This window comes from Pelodiscus sinensis, chromosome 2 (assembly GCF_049634645.1).
Source record: "Pelodiscus sinensis isolate JC-2024 chromosome 2, ASM4963464v1, whole genome shotgun sequence".
Taxonomy (NCBI): Eukaryota; Metazoa; Chordata; order Testudines; family Trionychidae; genus Pelodiscus; species Pelodiscus sinensis.
The window spans coordinates 60,550,738-60,570,690 of record NC_134712.1 but is presented as its reverse complement, the minus strand read 5'-3'; the positions used below and the strand labels follow the sequence as shown (position 1 = coordinate 60,570,690).

At 46.8% G+C, this 19,953-nt stretch overlaps 1 protein-coding gene across 8 annotated transcripts in view; it reads left to right on the top strand.

The window, feature by feature from the left end:
• Positions 1-19,953, top strand: part of NKAIN3 (sodium/potassium transporting ATPase interacting 3) — a 501,823-nt gene that overhangs the window by 369,775 nt on the left and 112,095 nt on the right. The window lies entirely within an intron of this gene.

Sequence of the window (19,953 nt, the reverse complement as noted above, 5' to 3'; positions counted from 1 at the left end):
TTGCCAGGTATCCGGTATTGACCTGGACAGTCCGGTATTTTCACCTCCTGTCCGGTAAAAAAAATCAGAAAATACCGGACACCTAAAAATGTCCGGTATGTTCTGATTTTTTCCCCAGCCAGGAGGCAAAAATACCGGACACCTGGCAACCCTACGAAACGCTCGGCAACTGGGCCCAGCCTCCGGCCTCCCCGCCCCCCGGACCCTCAACACCTCTAGCTCCCCAGACTGCCTGCTTACCTGGTTCCGCAGGGAAGCTGCGTTTTGGCTTGATCAAGAATACAAAATGGCCACCGGCAGAAAGCCTAAAGACCAAGGGGAAGCAATGCCTTCCCTGGATCTTAGTGCTCAACCTCTCCCCTGTTCCTATCCCTATTCTGACTCTATTCTCAACAACTTTGGTCTCTCCCCCCCCTCCCCGTTTTTTCCCCCTCAACAGAATTTTTTCCCGTTTTTTTTGGAGGGGGGGGGGGAGCTGTTCAGTATTTTTGGTTAAACTATCTGGCAACCCTATTCAAAACAGAAGATATTTTCTAAGTGTGTGTGTGTGTGTGTGTGTGTGTGTGTGTGTGTGTGGGTGTGTGTATATGTGTATATATATAATATATATATATATATATATATATATAATGAACCACAGATTAATAGACACAAATGCTTCAAATAAGGTACAGTAAGATCAGCAGTTATGCTTCTGGGGAAGTCCTGACCCTACCTCCATAGTTGTGGAGTTGACTAGTGTCTTGACCACAAAGCTAGCTATCCATCTGTACCCTCATCAGGTCTCATTGGGTGCACCCTATCAAGTGTCAGGTCTTGTGCCTCTGCAGGGATGGAATCTCACTAAACTGCCTTCTTAAAACAAAGGAATCACAGAATAGTAGAATAGTAGCATACTGGAACTGGAAGGGACCTTGAGAGGTCATCAAGTCCAGTCCCCTGCCCTCATGGCAGGACCAAACACCATCTAGTTTAAACTTACCAGTGAGAACAAAACAAAACATAGGAAAGGAAGTTTTTAATACAATAAACAGTATGCTCACCTATAATTCTGCCTTACCATCCCCCTCAAAAGCCTAGCTCTCCAAGCAGGTGTCTGTGTTAGTCTGTTCCTCAGGAAACAGTTATTTGACAATTGTATCCTTTCCCTCCAGAACAGCTAATTTCAGCTGTTTCTCATGCTCTTGATCTGTATGCTCCCAACACTGGCAAAACAAGTCTTGTAACTTGACTGACAACTGGAAGTAACATCTTCACAGCTTAGTGTGAAGATCCATGATATATTTACGGAGAGGCTGTTTATTTGGCGCCACTGTGGTTTCTTTCCTAACATCTTTTCTACTAAATTAAACCAAGATGTTTACAATAAATATTTCAGTAGCCCAATATAAATTTTGTAGCTATCCCAATAATCAGGTCACAGATAGCATTAAAAATTATTACAGATCAGCCTCATATCTTTTACAACTAGACATAGTTGATACGGTAGATTTCCACTGCAGGGGACCAGACGCTGGAGGTGCCCAAATTCAAGATTCCCATCCACATACTGTATTATCTTTCAGACCTTGTTGACTCTTTTTCTCTCTCCCATTCAGGTTAGCAAAAATTGCATGCAGGTAGCATATGACCTTGTCTCCAGAAGTCCTGCTTATTCAAATTAACCCTTAACTATGTGAAGTTCTGTTTGATTAATTCGTGGTGGCTAAATCCACACAATATGGTTGCAATTAGCTGGATCAAAATCTGGGATATACATACCCCTCAAATCTAGGGTAACACTGTACCCTTTTAAATAATGCCTTCCTCTGCAGTCAGGACATAGCTATTTTTACAAGCTTGTGGGTCTTCATTCCATGATTATATGATTTGCTGAGTAGATTGCTTGCTGTGTTGCTATGAGAATGTCTCCTAGACCACTTTAGTTATATTTTTCCCAGTTACAGCCAGAAATGTCCATGCTAAGCGGAAGCCAGCCATTCTCAACTCTGTTTTCTGAAATTCCTCTGAGTCATGGTCGATGGATTATATAAGCAAGGGAAGGCATTGCCTTCCCAAACCTGCTAAAACTCCTGCCATCTAGGAAGGTGGGGCAGTGATGTGACTATGGTTGGCCAGCCAACAGGTGTTCCAGGAGGATCGGGCAGTGGCTTGGCTGCCCAGCCAACCAGTGCTCCATCTGGCCTGGAAGGCAGGGGCCATGGGTTGACTACCCAGCCAATCAGTGCTCCCGCCAGACAGGAAGAATTAGACCATACCACCTACTGGGAGGCTGGAAGCTAAGGAAGCCTGAGGGTGCTCCGGGCTTGGGGTCAGTAGCCTGGGGTAGGGACTAGCCACTTTGGTGGGGGGTGGGCTTTGCTCCATGAGGAGGTGATTGCAGAAGGGATGGGGCCTTGGTTGGAAGAGGCGGGGCTGGGGCGTTCACCCACTGTCCATGCTCTAGGTACATCCACTGGATCTCTCGGTATACAGCTTCATCAATAGTCCGTACATTATAAACTTGCCCAAGTGTGCTAGACATCTTGCTGACAGTTTTCACTGTAGTGAAAAGAGTAGTACATTCCTAGACTGGCAGTGTTGGATAGTACCTAACAGATGGTACAGTTGGTATGGTGAAAAATTGTCACATTAAAAACCTATCCATTCTGGTATTTGAATTTACCTTTTCAAATTCAATGTCAAATAGCTTGTTTGGGCACCACCTTTGAATTATCCATTGAAGATCAAGGTTGGTGGCTTGTAGGCAAACTTCAGCATCAGTATACTGGTTATATTTTATTTTCTCCGCAAGATTAGATGTAAGGTGTTTATCATGAGAAGTGTATTTCAACATGTCTTTGCACATTACAGAAGTTTCAAGTCATTGTCTTTGCAGTGTTGTTTTCTGTGTTTGAACCAGAGCGCTGTGCAAAACCAACCTTCCAGGACTGAGGGAGTTTGACAGTGATACACTATCATATCTAGCAAAAATAAAAACATCTTTGGTACATATTTTATTGCTGTAATACCGGAAATACACTTTTTTTCTGAAATCACATTGGTATGCGGATAAATTACACATGTAGACAAACAAGCAAGCAGAGAACATATTTAAAGTAAATTTTCCATAACAAAATCAATATATATTATTGTACACATGTTAAAGGAGAGACATTACTTTGCCTTTTTCAGGAAATATGGGACAGCAGTGTGACATGATTTACAAAAGCATCCATAATCCTCAAACAATATACATAATATCACATCTCCTTCCCAAAAATCACTCTTGGGAGTCAATCCTTTCATCAAAATGTGTCAAGCCTATTCTGTGCAGGCTGACAAGATGCTACAAATTTAAGCAGGGTTTTCCATTTGGGCTACTAGACTGCTACAGCCATTCTGAGATTGCAGTAGCGGACATGTTTTGATTATTTGAAGTGCCAGCATCAAATAATGCAATAGTGCCAGCCATTTTCAGTTTTATAAATGGGTTTTTCTTGAGTTGAGGTGATGTCAAAAATTTTGATTTAAAAAAAGAGTAATTAATATTCAAAATATCAGAAGCATGAAACATCATTGCTAATACATGAGAACAAGTGACAAAGGTGCCCCTTTATAATGCCACTTCCTTAGTGTAGTCTGCCCAGTGCTTCAGAATCAGTCTGTTCAGCTGTTATGAGGAGAGACAGAGAGTGAGTGGTCAGATGCAGTATTAACTGGGTTCAGAATCTGTGGATTGAGGATGTAATGGAGTGAAAAACTAAGGTTATTCTGCAAATTGTAGACTTTGGCTTGCAGTTGAAGCTGCCTCTCCAGGGTATCTATATGGTTAAGGCAGGCTTCATTAACACTGGAACACATCATTTGCATCTAATGGGGATTAATGACTCTTTGAAATTAAATATTAGGGAATGTGCAGGCTTTTTGTTCTTGCCAACATCATCACATCAAAATTACAAACTTAATTGAGTGCAGGGAATGAGGACAAAATATTCTTTGTTGCAGTCTTTTTTCCCCAGAATTATGTACATTATATTGTAATTATTTGCCAATAAGTTGTTTGAATTAATGTATTTCCTCTACTAGTGAAAATGCAAGGCTTCTGTTTGCCCTTTGTAGTTCCTCTACCTCAGCTGCAATCCATCCCCTATTTCGCCTTTCCCTGTGCTTCTCTGAGGGGAAGCCTTTTATAAGGGACCAGCAGGCACTAACTGGCTGCAGGTGTTCCCATGGTCTACTTACTGCAGGCCAGCTCAGATGAGTTCCAGGTGCCTGCCTGAATTGCTGAGCAGCAGTCTCCAGTAGCCTATTCTGAGAACAAAAATTGGTTCAACCCAACTGCCTGCATATGTTCCCTCTATCAAGATCCTGCAGTCTACTGTCTTTGAACTGCCACACTTGCAAGTAAACTTTATGGCTACGTCTACACTGGCCCCTCTTCCGTAAGGGGCATGTAAATTTCAGCAGTCGTCGTAGGGAAATCCGCGGGGGATTTAAATATCCCCCGCGGCATTTAAATAAAAATGTCCGCCGCTTTTTTCCGGCTTTTAAAAAAGCCGGAAAAGAGCGTCTAGACTGGCCCCGATCCTCCGGAAAAAGTGCCCTTTTCCGGAGGCTCTTATTCTTACTTCCTCTACCTTACTTCCTCTACCTTCAAAGTAAGAATAAGAGCCTCCGGAAAAGGGCACTTTTTCCGGAGGATCGGGGCCAGTCTAGACGCTCTTTTCCGGCTTTTTTAAAAGCCGGAAAAAAGCGGCGGACATTTTTATTTAAATGCCGCGGGGGATATTTAAATCCCCCGCGGATTTCCCTACGACGACTGCTGAAATTTACATGCCCCTTACGGAAGAGGGGCCAGTGTAGACGTAGCCTATGAGAGTAGCATTGACTTAGCCATGTTGCACCTGAGTAATTTTCTATCCCTGATTTTCTAGTTCAGTGTGTAGCTAAACATGGACTTACATTGTTAGAATGTATTCTATACAACATGCAATGCAGTCACATTGATTTTTCTGTGGAACCTTTAACATCTTTATTTCCTGATCTTTGATGGCTTTCATCATGCAACACAACAGCTTGGCATGTAAGCATATGACACATAAAATACCAACACATTTATATGGCAAAAAAAGGGATTGTAGGCAGAGTTTTTTGAGAATAAAGTTTCAAACTTATCTGTTCTACTACTGTGACCATTGTGACACATCACTACGCAACAATTTGGATGGATCTGTTGGCCCATTAAGCCCCTATGGGCAGAGGGGCCACTGATGGCCAGGGTCACACCTAGGGAAGGGTCATACCTAGGGAAGGGGAATTTAGCAAACGGAGGTGTGACACTTAGTTGGAACAACAGGGGAAGGTCGGCAGCAAGGCTGGAGTGCACCTCCAGACAGCAGAACACCAGCAAAAGTCAGTAGTGTGGCCTTCAAGGAGGAGGGGACCAGCAACACTGGGTCCAAGACCTGTGGTGGGGGGACCGCCACATCAGGATTCTGGTGGCAGAGGCAGGAGAACACCAGCCCACGCACCTCCACTAAGGTTCATCCTAGGGCCCTAACAGTGGTGGGATATCCTGCCACCAGGTCGACGGGGATCCTCCCTCAATACACTGACTAGCTTTTAAGCCACAAAATCATTAAATTAAAACAACTGTACTACTTCCTACCCCAGCTCTAGATCAGGTTCCTCAGGTTTGTGGGGCTGCCTGGCGTGAGAGTGCGAGCCTGGGGAACAGAGGCTGTGGGGCTGCCCAGTGCGACAGCAGGAGCTGGACGCAACCGCAGGAGCCCAGTGCGCAGAGGTGGTGGGGCTGCCCAATAGGGCAGAAGGGGATGACAGGGCAGCAGAGCCTTCAAGAGAGGGGAGCCAGCTGGGAGGGCAGCAGTCGGGCCAGGTCTGGAGGGGGCTAGCAGTAGAGGGTCCAGAAATGACCACCCCTGGTCTGACAAGATCCCTCATCCCAGACCTGTGAGATCCCTTGGGTGCTGGACCAGGGAGATCCAACCTGTAGTAACTTTTTAAAAATCAGCATACTTTTGTAAGACAACAGCAATTTAAATGACATAAACTAGGGAACACTGAGTATCTTGAAGCAATTACTTAATAGTTGTTTTTATCATGAGAACACAGTAGTGTTATTTGTTGAAAACTTGTAAGCACCATCTCTTGGACTTTCCTAATAAACCTTTAACTTTCATATAACACTGAAACGAGTAAGCAATCAGTGATGCAGTTTCAATACCTTTCAAAGTGGTAGTTATATGAGCAGTTCTGCAGAAACACCCAGACTAAATTACAATGGTATTTACAAGCTGCACATTGGGAGAAACAACCTTTGAAATTTTTTTGTTCCAAATTTAAGCAACGCACTTAAGCATGTTGCTTATTTAAAATATAAGCAAACCCATCCCTATTCAGCAAAGCACGTAAGCACATGCTTAAATACACAATGGCTAGGGATGGGCTTGTTGATGTGATTGATCTTTGCTGAATTGGGATTTATCCCATGTGCATACACTTTATGGATTTGGATTAAAATGTAATGTTGTGATGCTGTCATGATCATGAGGGTTAGCCAGCAGCCTGGGGACTAAGGGGTTGACTATGTCCCTTACTTAACCAGGTAAATTCAACCAATAGGAATGCAGGTAGGAATTTCAAACTGGGATAAAAGAATTTTGGGGGTTTCCCCTCCTTTCTTTGGGCAGTTTCTCTCCAGCTATTGAAAGGGACAGGATGTCTCCCTCTAAGAAAATACTCTTCACAGTCTGTAAGCAGGATACAGTTTAGATAAATCCATTTATTGTTTTATGGTTTGGGAAATGGGATCTGGTCTGCGCATTTAAAAAAAGGTTTTCCTCCCCTTTGTAACTAAGTTCCTGGCCCGTGGTAGATTTCTCCTCCGAGTACATTATTTTGTTACTTTTCCATCTAGTCATTATGCTTGCAACAGGAATATTGTAGTGATAATAAAAGTTCTTTCTCTTTCCTTTTTATTAACCTGGTATTGGTTAATGGTTGTGTCCTGGTTTGTACTTTAGGGGTGAGATTTCACAAGTGATCTTTCCCCTGATTTTTGTATCAATACTTGGGTGGTGGCAGCGGAGATTTTATTCCCAAAATCTAGGTTGTTGAGATTTTGGGGGGGGAGTTTTATACCGAAGCGTGGTAGATAAGGTTTTCAGGTACTTCTGCTGCCCCCCACTTCTGCATTTATTGTGCCAGATTGGGGAAGGAGCCATGACAGGTGCATTTACATAATCAATGCAATTGCTGAGATATCTGAACTGGTATTGAGACGCTTTATTGTTTAATACGTTTTCTGTGCGGCATCCTAAATGAGTGTTGGTGTTTCACTATTGTATATGTTATGACATATATAAATTAAAGTTCAAAATTCTACTCATATTGCCTCCTCAAAAATCCAAATTTCTCTAGTCCAACAACACTCCTGGTACGTCTACACCACAGAGGAAGATCAAAGCTGCCGCTGTTGATCTTTCAAGGTTCAAATTACCGATCTAGTTGAGACAGTTAAGTTGAAATGAGAGTCGATGACGGTAACCCTGCTTTCATGAGGAGTAAGGGAAGTCGGAGGAAGAGTGTTCTCCCTTCGCTTCCTGCAGTGTAGATAGCACCAAAAGCCAAGTTAAGCTGCTTTGACTTTAGCTACGCAGTTAACATAGCTGAAGTTGGGTCTCATAATTCAACCTTGTCCCATAGTGTAGACATACACTTCATGACCTAGCAATAGAGAGGTAAGCCGTGTTAGTCTGATCTTGGTAAAACAAAAGGAAAAATACTTTAAAGAATAACAAGATAGTTTATTAGGTGATGAGCTTTCGTGGGGCAGACCCACTTCTTCAGATCATAGTGAGTGCTCTGGGTCTGGAGCACTCATTGGAAAAAACTGGCAGGCTGACCCCAGGACTCTTTCAGACCAGGGAAGAGTAGAGCCAATGCATTTAGGCACATTACTTCATTAAAAATAAACCTTATAAAGGAAAAACATCAATGTCTGTAACCTCATCTAGAGCTGGATGAACAACTGGAAAAATTCTCCCTGAGGACTGACAGCAGAGTCCAAGCATCTTGGGAGCCAGTAGTGGGAAATGGAGCCCTGGCACCATGGAGATTAACAGCAGGACATTGACCTCAACTGGTCTGGCATACTGTTTCAGATCCCAAAGGTGCCATACTTGAGAGATTCAACCTATAATTGTACCTAAAATGATGAGGTCATTACATCTGTGTACATGAATACATTTTGCTTATTGTTAAGATCACCTCATTTTGAAGCTTTTTTGAACAGGAATTATGTAATAAGTAGGCTTCTTAGAATTAATTTTATATACTTTTATTTTTCAGCATTTTTTCTATTTTTATCAATTTACATTATCATAATTGTGAAAAATTATTGGGAAGGTCAGACAACATTTTAACAACAGTAGTTGTTGACATTCAAATTCCTAAAGCACTGTAATTGTTAAACTCAACTGTCAACATCATATTTCAAAATAAATCCTTAAAGCAGATTCTGAATTCTCAAGAAGCATTTGTCTGTCTTCGACACTTGCCAACAAGGACTTAACAAGACTTTGAACTTTCTCACCCATTACCAAGACAGTTTCCCCAATTATCACCTGTAATACCATTAACTCACAAACATCCCACTCTCCCTACCTTTAATATCAGCAATTCACAGACACTTACCTTCCTTCCTCCCCCTTCCCACCCCCCCGCATCCCGCTTCTGTTCTGCAATGTGATTTGTCCTTTTCATATTTGTTCATTTTTTTTAATTGTATCCTTTGGTATATATGGTTGTGACTACTTTCTTCCACTATTTGATCTGAGGAAGTGGGTCTGGCCCACGAAAGCTCATCATCTAATAAACCATCTTGTTAGTCTTTAAAGTGCTACATTGTCCTGCATTTTGTCTGTCTTTGACGTTCTTTAACTTTAGATCAGGGATTCCCAATCTTTTTGATACTGGGGACCAGTAAATCCATTCATGAGCTTTTGGAGGACTGGTAACATTCATTTGCATATTTGCATATTCATTAAGCAGATGATGAATATGCAGATTGTTTCTGGTCCTCCCAAAGCCTCCGGTGCCAACTTTAGCAAAGCTTTTGATATGGTCTACCACAATATTCTTGCCAGCAAGTTAAGGGAATATGGATTGGATAAATGGACTGTAAAATGAATAGAAAGCTGGCTACACCAGGGTTTCCCAAACTTTATATAGTTGGAACCCGTTTTTTTTTTTTCAGTATCTTTTTTGCAGCTCAAAAATATAAATGCATATAAAAAAAGAATGAAAAATGAATACATTTTCACTGATTATTATTTATTCACAATAATAATAGTACATAATAATATAAATCTTAATATAAAATACCTAAGTGCCTATCTTGTTGTTATTACCTTAATTACAGTTTAACCAGTAGAATTTTAACGGTTGTAAAGTTTGTTTATTTATAATTGAATGAGTTGAATATAAGTCATTTATTCTGTGGACACTTTATAGCTTTTAAATAAGTAAAAGGAGAACTAATGGGAAGGGTGATGTTGTTTTGCAGCACATAGCAACTTTGTCAGGAGCAAAAGAAGAAAGTTTTATCCTCAAATCTGGTTTGACATTCAATCTATTTCTGTGTTTATTTTTGAAGAAAACCAAAGATGAGAAACTAGTTTCACACTTATATGTCGTGACGAAAGGCATTAAGAATTTGACTGCTTTCTCAGATAAATGTGAATATTCATTTCTGTAGCTCAACCAAAACTCAGTCGAGGAGAGTTTATCAAAGTTCTCTTTTAAGGCAGAGTCACAGGAAAGTTCAATTAATGCATCCACTTCTGATGCATTCAATTGTAATATTTCTTCATTTTCGGTGTCAACAGGAAACGGGTTCCTAATCCACATTTTACTGGCGTCAATTAGAGGAAAATTTTCATTTAAGCTTGATGTTAGCCTCAAGAGATGTTGTGGGGGTCTGGGTGTGGGGGGAGAAGCCAGGGACCGCTATCTGGGGATCCTGTAGCTGCATACCAAGGCCCAGGAAGTGCGCAGGCTGCTCCCCCAACCCCCAAACAGCAGCGCGGTACCTGAAACACTGGTCTGTCATACGCCTGATGCCTTCCTGCACAGGTGAGAGGGGGACTCCCGGACCACGCCAGCAACAAATGCTCAGGCACCACGCGTCTTGCTCCTCCACTCCCCATGGCAACGCGTGCCGCCTGAGCAGCCGGAGCCGGTGCAGTCCTGGACTCCCACCTCCTCCCCCATGCGCAGGAAGGCAGCAGGGGAACAAAGTCCCCAGCACACAATGGACTGGCATTTTAGGTACCACGCCGGCTGTTGGGGTAGGGGGGAGAGCAGCCCACGCACTTTTGGGACCTGGCGTGCAGCTGCAGAACTGCCCCCCGACCCACAGGAAGCCCACTCTGGTCCTACCTGTCCGGCAGGTTGTTCCACCTCTCACCCCCTCCCCTCCGGGCTCCAATCCCAGCTGTTTTATCGGCCAGCACCAGGCATTCTGCGTCAGTGCGCATGGCGCCCGGTCTTCTCTCTGGATTCTAGTGCCCACAGGATCTAGCCCTGCCGCCCAGGAGCATGCTCAGCAGAGACGCTGCTGCGGTGGGCTCTCTGCCAAGAATTTTTCTGAGGACCGGTATTTTTTTTTTTAAGGACCAATATTGGGCCACGGACCACACGTTGGGAAACACTACTTTAGATTATTATTGAAGAAAATATTTTTGGCTGTTTGTTTGTTTGTCTGTTTGTGTGCATATGGTGATATTCAGTGACATTTCCGAATAAAAACCTAATCCTTGTTTTGCCATTGTTGGGAGCATATAAATGTTTGTATTGTATCTAGTATAAAGGGGTGAGTAGATGCTGCTATCAAACAAATAATTATTAGTATTTTATAATTTATTAGGCATGAACAGTTTTGTCTGGAAAAGTAAGAGAGACGTAGTGGATCAGTGTCACAGAATCATAGAGCTGGAAGAGACCTCAGGAGGTCATTGAGTCCAGACTGCCGCCCAAAGCAGGACCAACCCCAACTAAATCAACCCAGCCAGGGCTTTGTCAAACTGGGACTTAAAAACCTCTAGGGATGGAGATTCCACCACCCATTCCAGTGCTTCACCACCCTCCTAGTGAAATAGTTTTTCCTAATATCCATCCTAGACCTCCCCCACTGTAACTTGAGACCATTGCTCCTTGCTTTGCCATCCATTACTACTGTGAACAGCCTCTCTCCATCCTCTTTGGAACCTCCCGTCAGGAAGCTGAAGGCTGCTATCAAATCTCCCCTTTTCTCTTCTTCAGACTAAATAAACCCAAATCATTCAGTCTCTGCTTGTAGATCAAGTGCTCCAACATCCTAATTTTTGTGGTTGCCATCCACTGCACCCTCTCTAATGTATCCACATGCTTTCTGTACTGGGGGGTCCAGAACTGGACACAATACTCCAGGGCTACGTCTACACTGGCACCTTTTTCTGGAAATGCTTAAAACGGAATACTATTCCGTTTTCAGTTTTTCCGGAAAAGGAGCGTTTACATTGGCCCCGGAGTTATCGTCGTAACGAAGCACTTTTCCGGAAAAGCACGTCTACATTGGCGGCGCGTTTTTCCGGAAAAGCAGAAGCCCGGAGCCATTTTGAAGAGGGCAAAGGCCACCAGACCTTTCCGGGGGCGGGGCCAGAGCGCCGTTCAGACGCATGGTTAAAGGGGTCTCGCCGGGCAGCCGTTGGTCTCCTGCTCCCATGCCTTGGGGCCTCTTCCAGGGACTGACACCCTTCGCAGGGTCTGTGGTTGCCCTCTGACTTTTGGGGACACCACCCTTTGGCCCCCAACTGCTTTTGCCTGCGGTTTTTTTTTCTGCCCTGCTCTGTCTGCTGTGGAGCCATGGGTGGCCATGTGCCTGGTCGGGCCTCTGTTGGGGCTGTACAGGTGGCTGCGGCTCCTGCTGCAGGCCGGTGCCATGCTGTTCATGGACCAGGAGGCAGAGATCGCCTTGGACTCCCTCACCAGGGAGGCCCTGGCAACCGTGTGGCATCAGCACCCGACCGTAGACCGGCCCGGCTGGAGTTTGGAGAGCAGCACCGACTGGTGGGACCGGGTGGTCCTTGGACTATGGGACGACCACCAGTGGATCCGGAATTTCCGAATGAGAAAGCGGACCTTCCTGCAGCTGTGCACCTGGCTCACCCCCGCGCTGCAGAGAGCCACCTCCCGGCTGCGGGCACCCATCCCCGTGAAGAAGAGGGTCGCCATCGCACTCTGGAAGCTGGCCACACCGGACAGCTACCGCTCGGTGGCCCAGCAGTTTGGGGTGGGAAGATCAACCGTCGGAGTGATCGTCGTGGAGGTAAGTCCCAGGGGGAGTGGGATGGGGGAAGGGTGCTGCACTCCAGGCCCAGGGACAGCCAAGACTCCCAGCTGGGTTGCCCAGGGGTTTGGCCCGCCCCTCCCTTACACAGGCCTGGTGAGGGGGGGCGTGCGGCGAGGGGGGCCTGGGTGTGTGTGTGTGTGTGTGTGTGTGTGTGTGTGTGTGTGTGGACAGAGGGAATCAAGGGGGGGGCCCAAGGGAGCGCACACTCACCCCTGCCATATGTGATGTGTTCCCTTGTGTTTCTCTGCACCCTTCTGCAGGTCGTCCATGCCATCAACGACGTCCTGCTCCCACGAATCATCCGCCTGCGCAACGTGGATGATACCATGGCCGGCTTCGCTGCCCTCGGGTTCCCCAACTGTGGGGGAGCCCTGGACGCTACCCACATCCCCATCCGGGCCCCGGAGCATCGAGCGGCCCATTTCATGAACCGAAAGGGGTACTGCTCCATCGTTCTGCAGGCCCTCGTGGACCACCGGGGCCGCTTCGTGGACATTTACGGGGGCTGGTCCAGCTGGGCACACGACGCCCGCATCCTCCGGAACTCTGGACTGTATCGCAGGTTGGAGGCGGTCACCTACTTCCCCCGGCGGGACTTGACTGTCGGGGATGTGCCTATGCCCATCTGCATCGTCGGGGACGCGGCCTACCCCCTGATGCCCTGGCTCATGCGGCCCTACACGGAGCAGCCGGACCAGAACCGGGCCCGGTTCAACGACCGCCTCAACCGGGCCTGAAACCCAGGGGAGCTGGCCTTTGGACGTTTAAAGGCCTGCTTCCGTTGCTTACTCACCCGTCTCGAGATGGGTGAGCAGAATGCAACAGAGGTCCTGGCCGCGTGCTGCGTGCTCCACAACATTGTGGAGCGCAGTGGGGAGGCCTTCCTCCCTGCATGGGTGGCAGCCGAGGCACAGACCTTGGAACAGCCCGACACAGCTGCCGTCCGCCAGGCGCGCCAGGATGCGGTGCGCATCAGAGAGGCCCTGGTGGACGTTTGCCCAAGCCCCGTAGTAAGGTCGCCTGGGTCTCCCCAGACTACTCCCGCCCATCCCCTACCCTTCCCCATCCCCTCCCCTTACCTCTCCCCCAATTGTAAAGCGTCGGGTCAAAGCATGTCGGCCGTCATCAAGTCTGTTCGTCGGGTGCGTCGGGCTTAGTTAGGGTTTTTCTTTTTAGCTTAGGCTAGGGTTTAGGCCACCATCGCCTGTCCCAAAGAACAGCCACGAGGATGCGGGGTTCGTGCGGAAGGCTGAAGTCAGTGTACCTGCTTCCAGTCATCTTCCGTCGAGGGATCTCCTGGCTGTTCCTCTCCTGAGGCCTGGAAGGACCAAAGGATTGAGGTGGACAGCAACACTACCCAATTGTCCTCCCTGCGCCTAAACTATGTTTAATTATCTGTTGTGTGCATCTTGTAACTGTTCTTGCTAGTTTGTTATCTATGTAAATATAGTTTGTGGTTTACATTTTACTGAAAAGTGTCAGCATTTATTTCTGCACCACAAACCACTGACCACTTATGAAGGGCCCCGCCCCAGTGATAGAGTACAGATTTCATTCTCCACAGTTTGCCACCATGTTAAATTTAAGTGGCTACTTGGCATCTCACATCATTTCGTACACTACCTAGAGTTACACAATACCCAACACAGGAATGAACAGCAAAATAGAGAACTGTTTATTTACAAGGGGGAGGGGAGGAGACCTTCAACTGGGACAGGAAGGGGGGGCAGTTACTGGGACGGGCGGCCCCTGCGAGCGTTCCTCTGGGGGCCAGCCTGCCCACGCTGGGCAGACCACATCGGGGCAGGCTGCACGCGGAGGTGGCCAGGAGCAGGGGCAGGTGCTGGGATAGGAGGAGGGTCAGGAACAGGGGCAGGAGCTTGGATGGGAGGGGGCATGAGCTGTGCTACGGGAGGGATGGCGGGGGCCTGGGCTCTGCCCATGCCATAGTGAATGGCATGAACAATATGTGCCGTCAGCATGTCCATTATGGTGCGCATTCCTCGGCATTCGTCCAGGAAGGCAGCCCAGCTGTCCTGCCGCCACTGCAGGTCTCCCTGCACCCGCTCCGCGATGGAGGCCTGGATTGCCTCCACGGCGTTGACGTGCCGGCGAAGCAGCTGGTCCCTCTGGCGAAGCCTGTGCGTCCGGGGTTGGCCTGCTGGGGGTGCCGCTGCTGCCGCAGTGGAGGGTCTGGTGCTGGGTCCCACTGCAGGGAAGAGAAGAAAGGATGGGTCAGTCAGGCAGGCCGCCTACTGTCCCCACACCGCATGCCCTCCACCCCTGAGCCCAGGTGACCCCACAGTTGTGTGGCTTGGGCCCACTTGGTTCCCCTCCTGCCCCCGTGTTGTATGTTTGCAAGGAGGACCACCCCTGGAGTAGGGTCCCCCCTCCAGTACTGTAAGCACTGGTCTGTATCCTGGCCCCGTGGAGGGCGGGAGGGTGCTTGTGCTGCGTTCACTTGTGGAACTCCCTGCCGGTGGAGACTGTGAAAAGCTTTAGGCTAATCACTGGTGTTAGACAGGGAGCGAGATGCATCCCCATGCAGTGCCTGGGAGCACATCTGGCAGAGGCGGTCTGGGCTCTCAGATCCCCTCGCATGGGATATCTCCTGGACGGAACCAGAAGAGTGACTGGGTGGGGGGATGTTCCATCCTTGCAGCAACACGCAGGGGCCCTTCCCCCTCCCACTATCCCTCCCGCAAGCCCGGTAGCCCAGGGACATATGTGGCCACAGTGGGGACTTCCCTCGGGGAGGCAGCCAAGGCACCGGGAGCAGGCGAGGGGCTCGGTGGGGGTCCACGGTCACAGGAACTTGATGCTGCGGTGTACTCAATAGCAGCTGGCTGTGCCTCACAGCGAGGCATGGGACAGTGTGCCGTTCTCCGTGCTGCACCGTTGGCGGAGCTGCGGGCTCTGGGCTGAGTCCCTGGGGCCCTGGCCGGTTCCAGCCGGCATCCACCCTTTCCCCTGGTCCCGCCGAATGTGTGTGAGCAGCACGGTCCCAGGCGTGCCCTGCAGCTGCATGCTGCGGCTACGTGCCGCTCGTTCACCAGGCTGCACGTGGTTGCACGTGCTGCTTGCTGCCTCATGCTACGCAGCATGCAGCTCACGTGGCCTGAATGACATGCTCTCCCCCTCCCCCCTCTGGGCACCTGACCCCCCCCCCCCCTCGCCTGTTGGGAGTGCAAACTGCACAAACTCACCAGTGGGTTCCGCCTCGGCCTCGGAGGAGCTGCTGGAGGGGGCCTGCTGGGCGGTGGCTATGCTGGCCTCCTCATCGCCAGACGCGCTGGCGCTGTCTTCTCCCTCCCCTGGCTCGGTGGGACGGTTGATGGGGGGGGCGCTGGCAGGTGTCCACAGGGACAGCTGGGGCTTCCGGGGCTGGCTGGCCCAGAAAAGCATGGAGCCGGTCGTAATAGGGGCAGGCATCGGGTCCTGCCCCCCTTCCGTCGGTGGCCTGCACATACCCCAGCCGCAGCTCTTTTACTTTGGACCGCACCTGCTTGCAGTTATGGCCGGGGTGTCCCTGCTGCATCAGGTTCTGCGCCAGCCGCGTGTACAGGTCTGCATTGCGGCGGCGGGACTGCAGGTCGTGGAGACCCTCCTCCTCCTGCCACAGGTCCAGGAGGGTCTCCAGCTCCCTGGGGGTCCAGGATGGGGCTCGGCACAGGTCCAGGATGGGCCTCTGGGGGCTTCCTCCCCTGCGGGTGCAGGTGGCTCACCACCCGGGGCTGCCATGCTGGGCTCAGAGGTGCCTGTTGGGCAGCACAGCGGCACGTGGCAGAGCTCAAGCTGCACGCTCTCCGGCAGGCTCCTGCCACGGGCGCCCAGCAGCCTCCGAGCTCTTTAAGAGCTTGGGTTAGCAGGAAGTCCGGGGCTCCTATGGGGTCTCGCGGCATCCAAACCGCTTTTTTCCGTTTCTTCTGCTTTTCCGGAAAAGCTGTCTACACTGGCCCTTTTCCGGAAAAGCTTTTCTGGAATAAGGACTTATGCCCGAGCGGGAACAGTGTAGGGTTTCCGGAATAACGGCTGATTTTGTACAGTACAGTGTCGTTGCTTTTCCGGAAATTCAAGGGGCCAGTGTACACAGCTCGCAGCTTATTCTGGAAAAGCGGCTGATTTTCCGGAATAAGTGGCCCAGTGTAGACACAGCCCTAATGTGACCTCATCAGTGCTGAATAAAGGAGAACAATAACTTCTCAAGATCTGCTGGAAATGCTCCTCCTAATGCAACCTAATATTCCATTTGCCTTCTTGACTACAAGGGCACGCTGTTGACTCATATCCAGCTTCTCGTCCACTGTAATCCCCAGGTCCTTTTCTGCTGAACTGCTTCTTAGCCAGTCCATCCCCAGCCTGTAACAATGCTTGGGATTCTTCTGTCCCAAGTGCAGGACTCTGCACTTGTCCTTGTTGAAACTTATCACATTTCTTTTGCCCCAATCCTCCAATTTGTCTAAGTCGCTCTGGACCCTATCCCTGCCTTCCAACATATCTACCTCTCTTCCTAGCTTAGTGTCATCCGCAAACTTGCTGAGGGTGCAATCCATCCCCTCATCCAGGTGATTAATAAAGATATTGAACAAAACCAGCCCTAGAACTGATCCTTGGGGCACTCCACTTGAAACCGACCATCAACCAGATATCAATCCAATGATCACTAGCCTTTGGGTCCAACAATCTAGCCAGTTTTCTATCCATCTCACAGTCCATTTATCCAATCCATACTTCCTTAACTTGCTGGCAAGAATATTGTGGGAGACTGTATCAAAAGCTTTGCTAAAGTCAAGGTATATCACATCCACTGACTTCCCCATGTCTACAGAGCCAGTTACCTCATCATAGAAGCTAATCAGATTGGTCAGGCATAACTTGCCCTTGGTGAATCCATGTTGACTATTCCTGATCGCTTTCCCCTCTTTCAAGTGCTTCAAAATATCCTATTTCTTATTTTCACCTTTGTTTTTATTTGAGTTTCTTTATTTCAGTGAATAATACTAAAACCAGTAGTTGAGGTTATTTTTTTAAAAAAAGGCATATTTACTCATTACAGAGTTTAGGTGTTTCCTAGAGAGAAAATACACTTTAGCTACTACAAGTTATTCATTTTTTCAAGCTTTTGTTTATTGATCAGTAGCTTAACACTTATCAACTGTACCTTTGTCACTTTGTGGAGTAAGCTATTAGAGGTCAAACTAAAGTGCCAAATGATTTTTGTTAGTTTATACTTATAAGACTGATATCTGTTGGACAATTATTTACCTTTGACATTTACTTTGGAGAATCAGGATATGACACTCTGGCATTCACACTCCCTCGCAGCTGCCGAACAAAATTAATGATATAAAAACTGCCATGATCCAAGCTTTTGTATGTCAGAGCAGAGAATTTGAGGTGATATGGGTGACTCCTCTCACTGTACCATCAGAAGCTTGAACATCAGATAGATATCACAAATAGCTCATCTTCAATTACTGAATGAAGGATGATAATGGCCAGTGATATCAATGGGACTTGTTAAGCGCATGCTAAAACTTAAGCATATTTGTAGGTGTTTTGCTGAATTTTAAATTTAAAAACATTGACAAAATTTACAAAAGAAATCTGATAGAACTTTTCCAAATGTTCATCCATCTCTAGATGAGATTAAGGACAGTGATATGACTGAACTCAGTTAATGAATGACTGGCATTTCATAGAAAAGTAAAAATTCTAAGCAATTTGGGCTGACATCTTAGCGGTCTATGATTAACATAGACACTTAAGAGAGATTTGTCTCTTCCTCTCCCCTTCTTTTATTTTAATGCTCTTTATTTACTTTTGAATATTATGATGAACCTGGTATTTTGGTGTATTGGAAAAAATAATTTAAAAATATAAAGAAAAGAAAAGAAAAGAAAAGAAAAGAAAAGAAAAGAAAAGAAAAGAAAAGAAAAGAAAAGAAAAGAAAAGAAAAGAAACACAATTTATTGTTAGCTGTTTCCTACCTGCAGTGTCTTATGGATCCAAATGCTTTTGTACACAGAAAAAAATCAAAATATTTGTAAACGTTAGTGACAGGAATATAAAACATTAAATAAGCTTAAAAGCATCTTTCAAGTGACAATTTCATCAGTAAAGTATTTATAAAATTAAAGTCAGATACAAAGTAATAATATTAGTACGTGCCAATAAAACACAGCTATATAATGGTTGCCATTAAAAAGTCCTTTTGCCTACATTGCCCACATAGTGGTATTTGAGATTATCAGTTTTTATAATTAGAATAGATAGTGACTGTGTTAGCAAATTCTGACTTTCTAGTGGTGTAAAGTACACTCAGGCCCACCAGCGGAGGAGGAGGGGCAAAAGGGGTAGTTGCTCTGAGCCCGGAGAATCAATGGAATGCTGCTTCACATGAGGTGGAGTGAGGTGTGCGATGATCTGGGCAGCATTAAGGGCTGACTGTCCTCGACTCCACCCCTTCCATGGGTGCGGAGTCAGGCCACACTCACACCTTGCCCCAGGGTCCGCAGTAGCTGTTGGCCCCACTGACTATACTTGACTGAACTTACCTATGTATAAATATAATCTTTTTATAACTGATTCTTCTTGGACACTAGCAAAGGACTAACCAAACACAAACATAAAAGCAGGGCACTTAAACATACAAAACTTAAAAGCCAAACACAGAAGACAGAAAATAGTAATATAGTCACAAAAACCTGCTACTACCACTAATTTATTTCTGCATTGTGAGTATCAATATATATCACCCTTAGTACTTGATATTCTTCCACATGTTTAGTCTACATTTAGAGGCAGCCGCCAATTTAGATGAAGTGAACAAATCTGTTCAGTTTGACCAATTATACTTTCTCATACTGGCAAACTTCTAAAAGTACATTACAAGAGTGTACAAAATAACAGGGATTGTTGCCCTGAGCAAAAAATAAGAAATTGCCTTTTATTTATAGTTACATTTTACCTAAGCAGAGTTTTCTGTCAATTCAATCAGATATCACCCTACAGCAAGTGAAAAAATCTCAAGTGGAATCAAAGAATTATGTTCCAAGTCAAAAGACAAACATCTCATCAAGTCTAAATAACGTCCTGGCAACGTTATAATATGATATATAATGGCAAAAATCCTGCAACCTTTTTTTGGTATGGATGCCTTATGGGTACAACCAGAAGACCAGCATTTTTGCAGGCACACCTGGAGCTGTCTTCAAAAATTTGTTAGCACTTTGCCACTTATACTGCTGTGCTAAGCCATGAAGGTGAAAGTGAGTGGGTGAAAATATGCAAGTTATGCTGATAGACTTACACAAGATAATGGATATTTCCACTGCACCTGTTGCCTCAAATGCGTGATGTATCGGTTTATTATAAATACTATCCTGTAGGAAAAACATTGGGGATAAGCCAGGGTTTCTCCAACCATGGGCTCGGACCCAAAATTGGGTTGCCAGAATGTTTCAAAGGGTCGTATGGCAGCTCCTCTGGCTCCTGTCCCAGAGGGCAGGCTGGGCACACCTGCCTGCCCCTGGCACAGCAACTTGTGAGGTCTCAGC